The sequence below is a fragment of the Mus pahari genome, chromosome 10 (genome assembly GCF_900095145.1).
Source record: "Mus pahari chromosome 10, PAHARI_EIJ_v1.1, whole genome shotgun sequence".
Classification (NCBI taxonomy): Eukaryota; Metazoa; Chordata; class Mammalia; order Rodentia; family Muridae; genus Mus; species Mus pahari.
Window position 1 is genome coordinate 32,395,206 of NC_034599.1, and position 10,746 is coordinate 32,405,951.

General features: G+C 37.5%; 1 non-coding gene across 1 annotated transcript; it reads right to left on the minus strand.

The window, feature by feature from the left end:
* Positions 1–1,224: 1,224 nt before the first annotated feature.
* Positions 1,225–1,423, minus strand: LOC115064956. Its single transcript, XR_003844764.1, has one exon. It is a non-coding gene; the product is annotated as a U2 spliceosomal RNA (small nuclear RNA).
* Between the last annotated feature and the right edge of the window lie 9,323 nt (positions 1,424–10,746).

Genomic DNA, 10,746 nt, shown 5'->3' on the forward strand with positions numbered 1-10,746 from the left:
CGAGCAGTTCATAGATGAGGTAGGTGTTGGGGTGGGCTAACTCAATGCTCTGTATCTGGGCCTTGTTGGTCGCTGAGTTGGTCAGCCTGCTAGCTCTCCTGCACCCACACCATCAGGGTCAGCTTTTCTGCTTTGCTCTAGGGAAAAGCAAGGCCAGCTAGTGGTAGCAGGCAAGAGGTGGGACAAGATCTTCTGCTTTTACACCCTTGGGGCTAGTACTGCCATGGCAAGATGTGGGGCCAGTTTTCATGACCTTATACCCTAGGGGCCAGATCTTCTGAGTGTAGCAGCCAGTGTGGGGTAGGACCATCTCTGAGCAGCTTTGGGACATCAACATGGCTCCAAGGCAGCAACCCAGATCAGGGACATCTTCATGACCTTTGGTGATGACATAAGAGTATAGACATTGACACAGAGCCCTGATGCTGCAGGGCTGGGGACCCAGAAATGGCCCTTAGTGGGAGGCTGAGCCAAGACATCACTATGGGCTTAGGTGGCAGAACAGGCTACTCACATCAGTCTATTCCTTGTCATCTTCACATCTCTAGTTCCACTTCTCTTCATAGCATTCAAACTATTCTTCTCTTTCTTTCCCATCTCTCTACCATCTACTTACTCAACATAGAGGCTCCTGGGCATCTTCTGCTCATCTGCACCCTATGGCAGCATCCTTTAGGGATTTTTACTTTTTAATATCATGCCCTCAAAATGAATGAATTTGCTTCAGGTGATTTTCTTTGCAGGATATATGGTGTATGACTAAACTTTTATTATCTGAGCCTTTCAATCTGTCAGTGTTATATGACAAGTAACTAGCCATGTATGACCTCCTGGTGTACATAGCACCATGTTTTCTCAGTTCTGTTTACTTCACTACTTAGTTGGGTGTACTGATAATGAGGAGTTCTAGAGCTAGCCATGGCATGCATGGGAAATAGTGTTTTCTGATATGTTCTCAGATAACATCATCAATCATTGTATGTGACATCATTTTTTCCTTGCGCTGCCCTGCAATACATCTTTTTTTTGTTCAGTCTACTTTACACTGTTTTATTTGTGAGCAGGTGCCATGTTCACTCCTCAATCATGGACTTCATGTCTCATGCTTCTTCACTCATTAATTCATCTGCCACCGAAGGGTTACTAAGTGTCATTTTGATCAGCCAACCATCTTCATAAGAGGATATATTGATGAACCCCAGGTTTTCAGATGTCCCCAACCCAGAGAGGTGTACTATTTGTAGAAATACTGCAATTTCAGGTTCATTCATAGAGTGGATGGAACAAGCTCCTTAGTCCACCATTCTGCTTACCAGTTCCAACAACTTATTTAAGATATTGTCCTGGATAGTGGATATACCATATATTTAGATAATGAGAGCAGATACTACATTTGATTCTAGCCAAGAGGTCAAGAGGCAGTCTGCAATGGCTCTTATGTCAATAATAATAGTTTTTTAAATTGCTGTGGCCATTGGCATTGAGGTTTTCATTGTTGCCTGCTTGATTTCTTTTTTTTCCTGATCTCCTCTCCCTTCCCCCTTCCATCATTCCTGCTCTTTTTTTTTTTTTTCATTTTTTCTTCTCTCCCTTCTCTCCCAACCCCACTTTACTCTTTTTAAAGACTATGCAGCTTCAGGTATCCTGGAACTTGCTTTGTAAAACAGGCTGACTTCCAACCTGTGAGGAACCTTCTGGTTCTGCCTTCCAAGTTCTGGGATTGCAGGACTATGCTACCACAAATGGCTTTTGATTTTTTATTTCTTACATTCTCTTCCAGAACTTTTAATATTAGCTCTAAAAGAGGCAGTTTAAAAATATTGAGTATTAGTAAGTTCCACACAATCACAGTTTTTCTCTTCTTTGGATGAGAACGTTTGATGTACCTAAAATTGCATTTAACACCTTAGCTGGGAGCAGGGATTGTTTTTCCTATTCCCAAGCAAGGTTGTGTCCACAATTAACCCATTAATTTGAGGAATAAGAGTGTCAAACTCTCTGCAAAAAACCTTTAACAGAATATTTCTTGTAAAAACTGTTTCTCTCTCTCTCTCTCTCTCTCTCTCTCTCTCTCTCTCTCTCTCTCTCCTCCCCCTCTCTCTCCATGTGTATAGGGAATTTGTTGAGGCCAGAAAAGGACATCATATCCCCTGGAATTGGCATTACAGGCAGTTGTGAACCACCTGATATGGATTCTGGGAATTGTACTCAAGTCTTCTGGAAGACCTGTACTTGCTCTTCCTAGCTCAGGCGATGCACTATGAATTTTTTTTTTGGAAATCAAGTAGGGGATCCAAAGACTTTTTTCTTTACTGTGGCTTTAATTATCATCATTATTTTTTCCAATAAGTAATCCAAGCTCTAGTGTCTTTTATCTTATATGTAGAAGAAATTTTAACTTTCTCTTAATGGATTTATCTTTGTCTTAATCCATATTTTTTTCTTGTTTTAAGATATAGATTTTGTAATTACAGAATAGTTGATGTCAAATGTAATTAGATATCATTTCAACTTACCTCTTTAAGTCACAAAGTAGGTAAACTTTGGAGACTGAACATTTGCTTGTTAACCAAGAACAAAAATACCTGGGGTTGGTATTAGAATCCTGGCCTGAATCCTAATTTATTATGTTGTTGTTTTTTTTTGTTGTTGTTGTTTTTTTTTTTTTTTTTCTGAGACGGGGGTTTCTCTATGTAGCCTTGGCTGTCCTGGAACTCACTCTGTAGACCAGGCTGGCCTCGAACTCAGAAATCCGCCTGTCTCTGCCTCCCGAGTGCTGCGATTAAAGGTGTGTGCCACCACGCCTGGCTTTATTATGGTTTTTATTATGAAGTATATTTTTTGCTTTCCCTTTTTCTTGGAAGATTTCACTTCACATGTTAGTTGACCTAACACATTTCAGTAATTTTATGTTATTTTTCTCAGGATAATTTGAATATATCACATTTTGCAAAAGTGTAGGAGGTGAAATATTTTGTTGATTTGGATTTGGCAAAGTGACAAGATTGGTACTGGATGAATTTTTAATGTGTGTGAGAGAGGCATGTTTGGTTTCATATAGGAGTAAACATGGTGTCCTCTGACTTGGTGGGTGGAGCCCTTGTGAGACAGGGTGGTGGAATATACCTTGTAAAAAGAGATAAATGTGATAAGGAATGTGCACTTAAAATATATGATGAGGTCAGGAGTATCCTGGAGCCCTGTCAAGCAAAATAGGCTCCTGCTGTTGCCCACCATAACTTAATGCTAAGGCTCTGCTGCTGAAGACATCACTGTTTGGTCATAGGACACGGAGAAATAAACTGGTACTGACTCAAAAGCTTTCTCCCTGCTACTATCATGGAAGGTGTTATTCAGAATGTGGGGGGAGAAGAGTCACCAAAAAGTCTTACTCATAAATAATATAAGTCTTACTTATAAATTCTATGAGCTACAATAATGACAACTGGGCAAGATATATCCATGGGTACAAGTGTGATGTGAATATTATGGAGCAATAAAATACTACTTGATGCCTTTATCTGCAAGAGGAAATGGATGCCTGGTTCTGGATCTGGCCAAGAATCTATGGCGGGGAGCTCATAGACTCCCAGGGTGAAGATATTGCTGTTATTTTGCTAAATGGACATAATATTGAACTGAGCATTAAACACATAACTTTATACAAGTAGGTTATTGTAGCTCTAAGTTCTTATCAGAACAGCTTTTTGTACAATAGACAGTGGTTAATGCAGAAACTCACAACTAGTCCAATGTATATCATGTCTGTGGAATTCTCCGCCCCAATGGAACATCTATATCACTCCCTTCCCACCAATGATTAGGGAACATTGTAGAAAAAGAGGCAGAATGTCTGGGAGGACTAGCACGAAACAGTGTCTCTTGGACAGGACAGGACTGTCACACTCAGTTCATAACAGTTGTTGTTGCTTGTACAACAGCAAACCAGTCAAAATTCCAACATGGAAAGAAGAAAGGCTGGTGAGCTCTTTCCTGAACCAGAGGAACTATTGAAGGCTTATGGCTTCTAGAGGAGTGAAGTCAGTTTTCTTTAACGTTGTGGTTCATTTTAGATCAATCATGATTCAATAGATGGCCCTATACCCATGCATGCATAGGCAGCATAAATTAAATTCAATGAGTCATTAAAAAAAGGAAGTAAATGAAGCTTTGGGTGGGGGAGAAGTAGAGGGTGGGATTGGAAGGACTTAGGAAGAGGAACAAACATGATAAAAGTAATAGTAGTTGGGGTAAATATAATTAAAATATATTATGTGCATATATGAAATTCTTAAAGATAAAAGATCATATTAAATACATATATGAAGAAAACATATCTTGAAAGGAATAAAAAATTTACAGTTATGTCCTCTACATTGGTTTAATTTATTTATTTATTTTTTTTGGTTTTTCGAGACAGGGTTTCTCTGTATAGCCCTGGCTACCCTGGAACTCACTCTGTAGACCAGGCTGGCCTTGAACTCAGAAATTTGCCTGCCTCTGCATCCCAAGTGCTGGGATTAAAGGCATGAGCCACAACTGCCTGGCTAATAAGTTTTTTTTTTTTTATTAGTGGGGGTATCTTTGATAGATAAAGATTAATAGAAGAAGGCTTAGTTGGGGTTGGGAATGAGAAGGTAGAGTAAAGGAAGGAATATATGGAGGGATAATTAAAACTAAGACTCTTGCATAATAATCAAAACTAACATCAAGATGGACAAATAGAAGCAGCAGAATAGACAGATATAAACACACACACACATAGAAATTGTGACATTTGATTTTTAAAAATTAATTTTTGAAGAATTTTGCACAGCATAGCTTAATCTTATTCAGGTCCTCTCCTGCCCCCCTCACCATCCCTTCTTTCCCCATCTACTCAGCAGTGTGTACTTTTTTTCCAAACCAAGTAAATCCAATTTGTACTGCCCTTACATTCTTCAATGTGTGATCTTCCACTGGAGCATGGTTGACCTAATAGCAGCAACACTACTGAAGAACAACAACTCCTTTCCTAGCAACTTTCCATTGCCAATAGATCCTTGACTAGGGGTAGAGCTTTGTCTACTTCTTATCACAGTGCTGTGGCTTAGTCTGGTTTGAAAATGCACAAGGGTATTCATGCTGTTATATTGCTGTAAGTTCATATGTGTAGCAATCCTGCTGGGTACAGTAGGCACTCTTTACTTGCATTCATTTATCATCTCTTTTATTCTTTTATTCTTCTTATCCTCTCTTTACTTAATTCTTAGGGGGATGGGATATGATATTGATGTCCCATTTACGGCTGAGCATTCTGTAGAATCTTAGTCTCTGTGCTTTGACAGTTGTAAGTCTCTGTGTTAATCACTGCTTAGTGGCAATTGAAACTTCTCTGATAAGTGTTGAGAGATTAATTATCTATTTGTATAACAATACGTCATTTGAAGTCAATTTGCTACTATATCCGTTTAGCAGCATAGTAGTAGGTTCACTCCTAGGGCTTATGATTTGTTTAATCACATGCTCTTGAACCAGCAATGGTCTAAGATATGAGTTGCATCTTTTGGAATGAGCCTTAAATCCAATCAGAAAGTGGCTGGTTACTCCCAAAATTAATGCCACTACTGTATCTGTGGGCATATCTTGCCCAGCCAATCAGCTAAATCACCTTTATGAAGTTCAATAAATAGTTTTGGCCAACCCTGAGATTCCATCTCACACCAGTCAGAATGTCTAAGATTAAAAATACAGGTGACAGCAGATGCTGGCGAGGTTGTGGAGAAAGAGGAACACTCCTCCATTGCTGGTGGGATTGCAAGCTTGTACAACCACTCTGGAAATCAGTCTGGCGGTTCCTCAGAAAATTGGACATAGTACTACCGGAGGACCCAATAATACCTTTCTGGGCATATACCCAGAAGATCTTCCAACTGGTAATAAGGACACATGCTCCACTATGTTCATAGCAGCTTTATTTATAATAGCCAGAAGCTGGAAAGAACCCAGATGTCCCTCAGTAGAGGAATGGATACAGAAACTGTGGTACATTTACATAATGGAGTACTACTCAGCTATTAAAAACAATGAATTTATGAAATTCTTGGGCAAATGGATGTATCTGGAGGATATCATCCTTAGTGAGGTAACCCAATCACAAAAGAAGTCACTAGATATGCACTCACTGATAAGCAGATATTAGCCCAGAAACTTAGAATACCCAAGATACATTATGCAAAACAGAAGAAAACCAAGAAGGATGACCACTGGGTGGATACTTCATTCCTCCTTAGAATAAGGAACAAAATACTCATGAAAGGATATAGGTACAGAGACAAAATTTAGAGCTAAGATGAAAGGATGGACTTTCCAGAGACTACCCCATTCAGGAGTCCATCCCATCATCAGCCACCAAACCTAGATAGTAATGCTCATGCCAAGAAGACTCTGCTGAAGGGACCCTGATATAGTGAGCTCTTGTGAGGCTATGCCAGTGCCTGGCAAACACAGAAGTGGATGCTCACAGCAAGCTATTTAATGGAACACAGGGTCCCCAATGGAGGAGTTAGAGAAAGTACCCAAGGACCTGAAGGGGGCTGCAACCCTGTAGGTGGAACAACAATATGAACTAACCAGTACCCCCTGAGTTTGTGTCTCTAGCTGCATATGTAGCAGAAGATGGCCCAACTGGCCATCATTGGGAAGAGAGGCCCCTTGGTCTTGCAAACTTTATATGACCCAGCACAAGGCAAGGCCTGGGCCAAGTAGTGGGAGTGGGTGGGTAGGGGAGCAGGGGCGGGCGGGGGGGGTATAGGGAACTTTTGGGATAGCATTTGAAATGTAAATAAAGAAAATAATAATTTTCTTAATAAAAAAATAAAAATTAGAAAAAAAAATAGTTTTGGCTATAGTAGATCCTTAACACTTTAATTAATTTTAAGTAGCTCATAAATTCCTATATTTTTTGTAAATAAAACGTGCTTATTTTGACAGGAACTGCCTAAAATATATGGAATTTGTAGTCTTCTTAGAAATAAATGGGAATGATTGCTTTAATTTCTCTAATGTAGTATCTCTTAAAATATTTCAAATTTCAGAATGATAACTGAAGAACAATTTTTGTGCTGTTTTGTTTTGTATTTCTCTTATGAGAACGATGAGAATGTTTTTTAATATTCAGCAGCTACCAAAATCTTATATGTAGTGTTTTTTGTATCCTTTGCTCATTTTCTTCTGAGATTTTGATTCTTTTGTTTTCATTTGTATATTAGGGAAATAAACTTTTTACCACAGGTATAAGTATTTCCTTTCATTTTGTTATTTGGCTTTCGACTTGTCTTTTATTGTCTTAAAGTTTCTCTTGAATAAATTTATTATTATTTTATAATTTATGATATTTTAACCATAGTTTGAAATGCTTTATGGCTTCATAGTTTGTGAAGCAATTTACTTAGAATTCCATTCTGTTTGTATCATTTAATGACTTAAACAGGTAGATGTCTGGTTTATTTTAGTTATGCTGATGTACGGTGTGAATGGATCCCACTTTATCTTTTTCCATATGGTTATTCATTTACTCCATTGGCATTTACAAAAATGTTCATCTAATTCTAATTTTGAGTTCCTGCCTTTATCACATAGTAAATGTCAAGGATGTTAGGCTATATCTGAGTTTTCCATCCTGCTCCATTGGACTATCCGTCTACCAATAAGCTAATCCCATACTGTTTTAATTATAGAAACTTCATTATGTTCTTATATTGTTAGGGTAACTTGCTACTTACTCTATTTTTTGGGGGGGGGGGTAATTTGCCAAACATTCATGTTAAACCATAACTTCTGTAATTAATTTGGGTTGACAAATTTGTTGACAAATTAAATTGCAAAGTATAAAATGAACATATTTATTAGTATAGTTCATACAATGAAAAATCTGATAGCATAGATGCATTAAAAATCTTTTCCTAGGTTGACAAGTAAACTAGGGAGTGGGGTGTCTTAGTTAGGGTTTCATTGCTGTGAAGAGACACAATGACCAAGGAAACTCTTATAAAGGACAATATTTAATTGGGGCTGGTTTGCAGGTTCAGAGATTCAGTTCATTATCATTATGGTGGGAAGCATGGTATTGGTGGGGCTGAGAGTTCTGCATCTTGTTCTGAAGGGAACCAGAAGACTAGCTTCCAGGCAACTTGGAAGAGGGTCTCAAAGCTCACCACCACAGTGATATGTTTTTTTCAACAAGGCCACACCTTCTAGTAGTGCTATTCCCTGGCCCAAGCATATTCAAACCATCACAGTGGTGTTTTCACACTTCGGATTTTAAAGCTTCTAGTTGTGAAATGTGAAACAGCTTCCTGTTTTTTGTATTTTGAGATTTCTATCAGTATCTTTGGCAATGTTTAATAATTTGCTTTCTTTTTTTTATACATTCTATTGGTTATATGTTTGGGTATGCTACTGTTGTGATTTTAATAACAGTCCTATCTTTTATTAAGTTTCCTGACTATTATTTTATTATATGAACTATACTAATAAATGTTAGTTTTATACTTTCTAATATAATTAGTCACTTATTGATATTTTTATTTTTAAGTTTTTCTTTTCTATTGATATAATAACAGTGTTCATAAAATTCAGTGTGATGTTTCAATCTATGTATAATGATCAAATCAGGATAATTAGCTTAACTGTCACCTTAAATGTTATTTCTTTATAGTGAATACATTAAAAACCTATAAATTTTGTGCTTATTTACTTCCAACTTTTATGACACTTATCTTTTCCCACTTTTTATGAATCAACATTTTATAATGCCTTTAATATAGCAGCATTAAACAATAGTGGAGACTTTAAGTACTATGGCTTTTTTCTGTCTTCTAATTAGGAATGAATTTGAAATTAGTTTCTACCTTTTGATCTAAGATTTACATAATTTACTATTGATTAGTTTGGATCTGAAACATCATCTAGGTCTTGTATGTTAAATTTTTGGTCCCAAAGCATAGAGTTTCTAGGGGGTGGTAGAATCTTTAGGATGTGGGGCCTTGTTGGAGGAAGTTTGGGTCACTAATTTGTGTTCTTGAAAGAGATATCAGGATCCTGGACCCTCTTCTTTGCTTCCTGGTTGCTGTGAGGTAAATAGCTTACCTCTGTCATATGATCCCACCATGGTATACTCAGAAAGTTAAAAAACCAAAAACCCAAAACCAAAAACCAAAACCAAAACAAAACAAAAAACAAAAAACCCCAAAACTCCAAAACTTCAAACCCTAACCAACTAATAAACCAACCACAATCACAACAACAAAACGTATCCCCAGTGACCATGGACTGAAACTTCTGAATACATGTACAAAAATTAACTTCTTCTTTTCCAGCCACGAGGTGGACTCAAGCACATTGTCTAACCTCAATTAGTTATTTAATGACTTGTTATTGAGTCTTTCATTATTGTATCATTGCAAAAATCCCAACTGGCTGTAAGAAACAAAGATCTCAGGCATCCTTTTCTTCACTTTCTCCCACTGGCATGGTTTAGCAACACTTCAGTAGAGTATAACAACCAAAATATTGCTGTTGGTACAGTCAAGATACATAACAATTCATTGCCACAAGGCTTTCTTGTTTCCATTGCCTTTTTATATCACACCTTCCTCCTCCAAGAAGGAACATGCTATTCATGCACATTGCAACTTGGGAGAATTTCAATAGAACTTTGCTGTGTGAAAAAGAAGCCAATCTCAAACATTAAATACTGTCTGATTCCATTATATAACACAGTTGAGATGAGGAAAGGGTAGAAATGGGGAGCATGTTAGTAGTTGTCTGAACAGAAATTATACCTGTTCTGTCCACTTCAATTTTAAATACTACCTTCCTTCTAATTTTTATGGAAAATATATGTAGCATTATTTAAGAAGGCAAATCTATATAAACAGTTTCATCATTTAGTTAATGCCATGTTTTGTAGGAAAACATTTTTAGCAGATGAGTATAATTTAATATTTATATGTATTTAAAATGCAAAAATTATGGAAATATAGAATAATTACTGAATAGAAGTATGAATCATTCATATAGTGAACTTATGCATTAGCCAAAATAATGGAGAATACGAACTGAATCTTGCCTCCCAAACTGAGGTATCTTTAGAAAAATGTCACTGTGGTTACGTGTGATTCTTCCCTGCTGTCTCTATGCAGAATATCATTGCTTGCATAGAGACCATGGTAAAATGACATTTACTCTGCTCTCTCTCCTTCATGTACTGGTTTTGAATCCTTTTTTGGTGTGGAGGGTAAGTTTCCATTGTTATTTAATAACATAGAATCTGAAAGTTTTAAAGGTTGTAGGCATTTCACTGAAAAAGCCACTACTACAGATATATTGCTCTGCAGAGAGAATAGATACTTTCACTGAGTGATTGCCAGGGTCTAGACTGTACTACTAAATGTCCCTGCAGGGATTCCAGCTTTGACTCAACCGTGTTCCCTTGGCTGCGTCTAGGGAGGTTTATGCTTCTATCTTGGAATGTGCCATATTTTTTGAAGTAAAATTCCATACAGAAGTAAAAGTGTAGCTGGGCGTGGTGGCACACACCTTTAATCCCAGCACTTGGGAGGCAGAGGCAGGTGGATTTCTGAGTTGGAGGCCAGCCTGGTCTACAGAGTGAGTTCCAGGACATTCAGAGCTACACAGAGAAACCCTGTCTCGAAAAACCAAAAAAAGAAGAAGAAGAAGAAAAGAAGAAGAAGAAGAAGAAGA